The following is a 6707-nucleotide window of genomic DNA, read 5'->3' as shown; positions in this document are numbered from 1 at the left end:
GAGATTTTTATTTATTTTTGGTACAAGAGAGAATATAAATCTGTCAAAGAAAAATGTGAATATAAATTATCGATCTTTATCATTTATCATATTAGTGGGATCTAGAGATTGGGAGGTTGAAAGTCTTAGCTCATAGGGTTTTTTTTTTTTTTTTAAATTTAAGTGAGGTATCTACAAGCCACACATGTGTATTGGTATCTCTCATGTGTATTGGATTCTCTTCAACGTTAGATGGGGTGTAGTGAGCATCTTATGGTTGTGAATATCTGAACGCACACCTCAAAGTGTTCTCAATTATGGGATACTCATTGCACCCAATCCAGTGTCGGAGAGAACTTTCATGTAGTCAATGGATGCACGCATAAGAAAGGGTGCCTCATAATTGATATGCAAAGGAGCCATGTGATCATGGAGGGGATAAAATTTTTAAAGCGTATCAAGGAGAAGCAGATTTTGGAAAATCGGAAAATCGGAAAATCGGATTGGATTGCCTGATTTGGACCAATCTGAATTGGAATTGACTGGGGTTGATTTAGATCGAATTGATCTTGTATGGAAATTAGGGTTTAAAGTTTTTTTTTCCTCCAATTTCAATCAAGTTAATTAGACCACTTTTGACCAATTTGATCTGAGATTGGATCAAAATTAGCTAGATTGATCTAGATCATTGTGTTTTAAAAACCATTAAGAGGAGGAACCATGCATCTAGGAATCGGTCTAGGATCGGCTGATTGGTACAAAAATCAAGAAGCGTAACAGAGTTAAAAGAAAGTATTCGAATCTTTGAGGGTACAATCGAATAATCCAGAATGATATTATCGATCAATCCATATCAATATCAATATCAATAGTGACCAATACCAATGTTAATACCATAAACTAAATTCTTAAGAGGAAGAGTGTAAAAAAATCATACAATATAGATATTATGTGCATCATTTTCCCATTTAATAATGCATCCCACGAGCTACGTTTCCAGCTTTGATTTGTTTAGCTACTGAAGCCCTTAATCTCTTGCAAGGAAGCTTCATCCCAAGCTCTACTTTAATCATCCTTATAATCATTCATAATAGGGTTACTAGATCATTACCATTGTGTTTTTGTTTTTTTTTTTGTAAGGTACAATCAATGCTATAGTTTACCTAAAAATTATCAAAGCAAGAGACAGAGAGGTGTGGGCATTGGAGTATTGGACAATGGGCATGTGGGTGGGGCCATCTGACTTTGATGGGTTATATTATATTATTTTAAAGATGAGCTAATTATTCATGATACATGGAATCAAATCTAAGTTCATAAAAAAAAATTAAGTTAATGGGATTAGTATTTGAGTGTGGGCTCTAAATTAGGTTCCTCTAGTATAGATTATGTTAAATGGTGTCTTTTCATGTGTTTTTCAGTCAACTATGAAATACCTAGCATTTGGTATCAAAGTCTAACATCACATCATACATCATGAGATTTAAGTCTGAAAAATAACATGTTAAGAACTAACTAAAGTGAAATTAATGTTTTAAAACATGAAATCATGACATAAATCGGAAGTATCGGTAGAAAAGTGATTTTTTTTATTTTTTATTTTCTTTCGATTCACATCAATACGAGTCGATATAGCCTGATTTTGTACAGATACCATATTGATATTGATAATGATTGATATATCCATCAACACCAATACCTATAACATAAATCGGAAGTATCGGGCGAAAAGTGATTGTTTTTTTAATTTTAATTTTCTTTCAATTCAAATCAATACTAGTCGATATAAACTGATTTTGTATAAATACCATATTAATATTCATAATGATCGATATGTCCATCAAGACCAATACCTATATCCTTGCTTTCCCTGGAGGGTCGACCATAGTTTGAAAATTCTAAATAGAATACAAAATCTGAATCGAATCAATCAAATCGGTTGTAATGGATTCGACCTTTCCCACCAAATCTATTGTGTCTGCAATTGATTTAAGTCCAATTCTACTCTTTACAACCTTGGCCCTTTAAGAGATGGAAATGGAAATCGAAATCGAATCAATTAATGTCAATTTTCGATTTGGATCAGGCAAAAATTGATAGAAATTGGTGGGAATCAATGTGAACATATATATCGATCAATGTTGATTCCAATGATATCGATCGATGTTGTTTGCAACCCATGTTCACCCCTCATTCGACCTAGTGCTGATGCAAGGGCCATGCGATCAGCGAACGCTCTTTTCTTCTATTTTATTTTAAGAAAAAAGGATCTTGTTCAAGGTATAGTTTGAGGAATTTGATCGAGTTGGTTAGGATTGGCCAGAGGATCAAAATCAACCTTGATCAATCTTGATTCTTGGCCAATACTGTATTGGTGGAGCTATCCGAATGAAGGGTAAAATAGTCAAGAAAATAATTTTTAATTGAAAATAGGGGTATTTCTATTTATCCTGGTTGATCTAGATTTGTATCATCCTTAATCGATACTATTCTCAATATTGAGTTTTCAAAATTGGTCTGAAGAGCATGGCCCAGACATAGACCATTACTAAATAACTAACCTACTCCTTATGAAACATAAAAATTTCATCCTTATAGATTCTTTCATAAATACTCTTATCGAGCATGCAGTGGTGCACGGACTGCACTCTCAGGTAGAAAATATTTTTCCTCTTATTTATTTATTTATTTTTTTTTTTTTTTGTGGTGGGTGAAACCGTGGAGAAAAATTAATTAACTAATCCAATTGAGCATGGAGCATGGAGAAAAAAATCGTCTGCAATTCCGATCTCGTACAATTCCGTGAAATACTACCTTCAGGGGGTGACACGTGTATTGATACCAATACAATGATCTAGATCTGATTTAAATGCCTCTTCACTGATTTAATATTTTATTAGTTGTACCAGATCTGGACCATTGTATTGGTATCAATACATATGTCATCGCCTAAAGGTGATATTGCACGGAATTATACGAGATCGAAATTGCAGACGATTGTAACTCGGAGCATGGAGGATGGATGACATAATAAAGATAAATAACCGTTAAAAATTCAGCATAACGTGTCAGTCTGCAATTGGTTATGACACGTGAGTGTTTCGTCTCTCCGTTGACACCTAAACAAATAAAATTAACATCGTGTCAAACCTTAAAAACCTACTTTCCTCGAATCCCCACTTCACAATGTAGGTCCCACATCTGACGTGGTTAATTATATTTATTTATTTTTCCTTCAAATTAAAGTTATCAAAACCGAATGTTCTCTCGAACAGAGAGGTCCGTGACTCCGAAGTCCTCTGTCAAATGCCGTCCCAATATAGCCGACCGTACACGTGAGTGGCTTGAAACAGTCAAAAGTTAGAGAGAGAGAGAGAGACAGAGGGAGAGCTTCCCAATTGGTTCCGTCCTATTTCCAGAGTTCCAGGCATCTTCGTGGCCTCTTTTTTTGGGAAGGGAGGTGGGCCCCATCCTCCTCCTCTTTATCTGTGACCGTTGGAGCCTAAAAAGGTCATTCCATTTCCACTCTTTCATGAGATCCGATATTGATTGCATCCGGATCCGAACCCGGACCCGGTCGACCATATAGATCTGGGTCGCACACTTTTACCTAGGGGTGTCAACCCTGAGCCCACACCGGTAGGCCCGACCGAGCCCAACTCCCTTAAGACCTGACCTGAATCAGCTCATACAATAAACGTGTTGGGTTTCAATTCGACCCATTTATTAAACGGGCGTTCACGGTGCAGGCCATTAGCCCATTAGGCACCTGACCGACCCGACACACTTTTGAAGCCCACTAGAACTGACTCATTTAGCCCGATTGGCTCGACCCCCTAAAAAAATGCCTAAATATCTATTTTATCACTAATACTATAAAATATGAGTAAAGAATATATAGGACTAAAATATCCACATTCTAAATGGGACATTCAATTGTTAAAAAGAGTGTAAGTCTTGCAACTTAGATTAAATTTTAATGACATGATTCCCTTGGATATATATGTATATATATATATATATATATACCTTGGACCTTGCTAAATGGGACATTCAATTGTTATCAATTGTTCAATTGTTAAAGACATGATTCCATTGGTTCCGAAATTGTGAATATTATATTTTAGTAGTTTTAAAGCTAATAGTTTAATCCCTTTAAAAAATGATATTATGGTAGGCACGTTTAGAGCCCGTTTAGAATTAAATAGGTCCATAGTCCGTTTAAGGCCCGTTTAAGGTAGCCCGATTAAAGCCTGACATCAACCGGCCCAATTACGAATTGTACCATGCCCTCCAAATCTAGGCCCGTTTAAGTAAACAGGTGTTCACGGTGCAAGGATTTCACACCGCCAGGCCCGACCGATTGACACCCCTACTTTTACCCATGTTTTTTTAATTAAAAAAACAACAAAAAATTTACCCTTGATCTGATGGCAATTCCTAACCCACGATTAGTCAAAAATCGGTATCGGCCCCTCTAAGACCTATACAAATATTTCAATCCAGTTGATTCGGTTCCCATTTTTAGAACCATGGTCTTGATTATATACAAGCAGGTAGGGGTGTCAACGGTTTGGTTTGGCCTGATTTTGGTCTGGGTTGAATTGATTTTGGTGTGGGAATGATAAAATCAAAACCAAACCAATAAAGAATTTCAGTTTTGGTTTTACTTTGTTTCTTATATCGATTTGTAATCGGGTTGGTTTCGATTTTTTTGATTTGTTTGAGTCTGATTTTCTACACAAAACTATGCAAATTTTGATTTTTTTAATGAATTTTGGGTTATTTTTGGTTTTTTACCCATTTGATTCGGTTTCAATCCAGTTTTGAATTGGTTTCGGGTCCAATCGGTTTTTGGTACAGTTCGGGTTGATAAGGGGGTTACAATATGTCAAATCATCTGAATCAGCTCATACAATAAACGTGTTGGGTTTCAATTCGACCCATTTATTAAACGGGCGTTCACGGTGCAGGCCATTAGCTCATTAGGCACCTGACCGACCCGACACACTTTTGAAGCCCACTAGAACTGACTCATTTAGCCCGATTGGCTCGACCCCCTAAAAAAATGCCTAAATATCTATTTTATCATTAATACTATAAAATATGAGTAAAGAATATATAGGACTAAAATATCCACATTCTAAATGGGACATTCAATTGTTAAAAAGAGTGTAAGTCTTGCAACTTAGATTAAATTTTAATGACATGATTCCCTTGGATATATATGTATATATATATATACCTTGGACCTTGCTAAATGAGACATTCAATTGTTATCAATTGTTCAATTGTTAAAGACATGATTCCATTGGTTCCGAAATTGTGAATATTATCTTCTAGTAGTTTTAAAGCTAATAGTTTAATCCCTTTAAAAAATGATATTATGGTAGGCACGTTTAGAGCCCGTTTAGAATTAAATAGGTCCATAGTCCGTTTAAGGCCCGTTTAAGGTAGCCCGATTAAAGCCTGACATCAACCGGCCCAATTACGAATTGTACCATGCCCTCCAAATCTAGGCCCGTTTAAGTAAACAGGCGTTCACGGTGCAAGGATTTCACACCGCCAGGCCCGACCGATTGACACCCCTACTTTTACCCATGTTTTTTTAATTAAAAAAACAACAAAAAATTTACCCTTGATCTGATGGCAATTCCTAACCCACGATTAGTCAAAAATCGGTATCGCCCCTCTAAGACCTATACAAATATGTCAATCCAGTTGATTCGGTTCCCATTTTTAGAACCATGGTCTTGATTATATACAAGCAGGTAGGGGTGTCAACGGTTTGGTTTGGCCTGATTTTGGTCTGGGTTGAATTGATTTTGGTGTGGGAATGATAAAATCAAAACCAAACCAATAAAGAATTTCAGTTTTGGTTTTACTTTGTTTCTTATATCGATTTGTAATCGGGTTGGTTTCGATTTTTTTGACTTGTTTGAGTCTGATTTTCTACACAAAACTATGCAAATTTTGATTTTTTTAATGAATTTTGGGTTATTTTTGGTTTTTTACCCATTTGATTCGGTTTCAATCCAGTTTTGAATTGGTTTCGGGTCCAATCGGTTTTTGGTACAGTTCGGGTTGATAAGGGGGTTACAATATGTCAAATCGAAACCAGCCCAATAAATATATGGTTCGATTTGATTTGGGTTCAATCACATCCATCTTGAACGATTTTACTGATTGGATTTAGGTATTGACACCCCTACAAGTAGGCTTCACCATATATTTGAACAAAGATTTTATGAATTTCTTCTTGGCATAGACCTTGCTGTTATTGGCATTATAGGAAAAAAAGAAAGGAAGAGAGTCGTGATGATTTAAATATATTAATATGAAATTTTAAATAGATTAATGTCACTGTTTAAAAAAGTGGAAAAGGTTTAAGAGCTACCTTGATATACATCATCCTCCTTGGCGCCAATGCATCTTGACATGGATGTTGCCATAGTTAGCCATTGTATATGGGGTTGACCTGGTTGTACATATATTGGTAACGTAAGTATTCCTAGAGCAAATACTTAGAGATGAAGTAGATGAGGGGCGTATTTTAGCGTGTTACATGGTGCAAATATTTCTCCATCAATGTATCACTTTGGTTTGGCATGCCTGGTATAGTGGTATGTGTCTATGTTGGTATCAGTTACAAGCAACCACATCTAAAACATGTTACATATATCTAGGCTACATTTGTTCTATATTTTTATATATACATATATTAAAAA

This window comes from Macadamia integrifolia, chromosome 14 (genome assembly GCF_013358625.1).
Source record: "Macadamia integrifolia cultivar HAES 741 chromosome 14, SCU_Mint_v3, whole genome shotgun sequence".
Taxonomy (NCBI): Eukaryota; Viridiplantae; Streptophyta; class Magnoliopsida; order Proteales; family Proteaceae; genus Macadamia; species Macadamia integrifolia.
Note: the sequence above shows the minus strand (reverse complement) of the source record.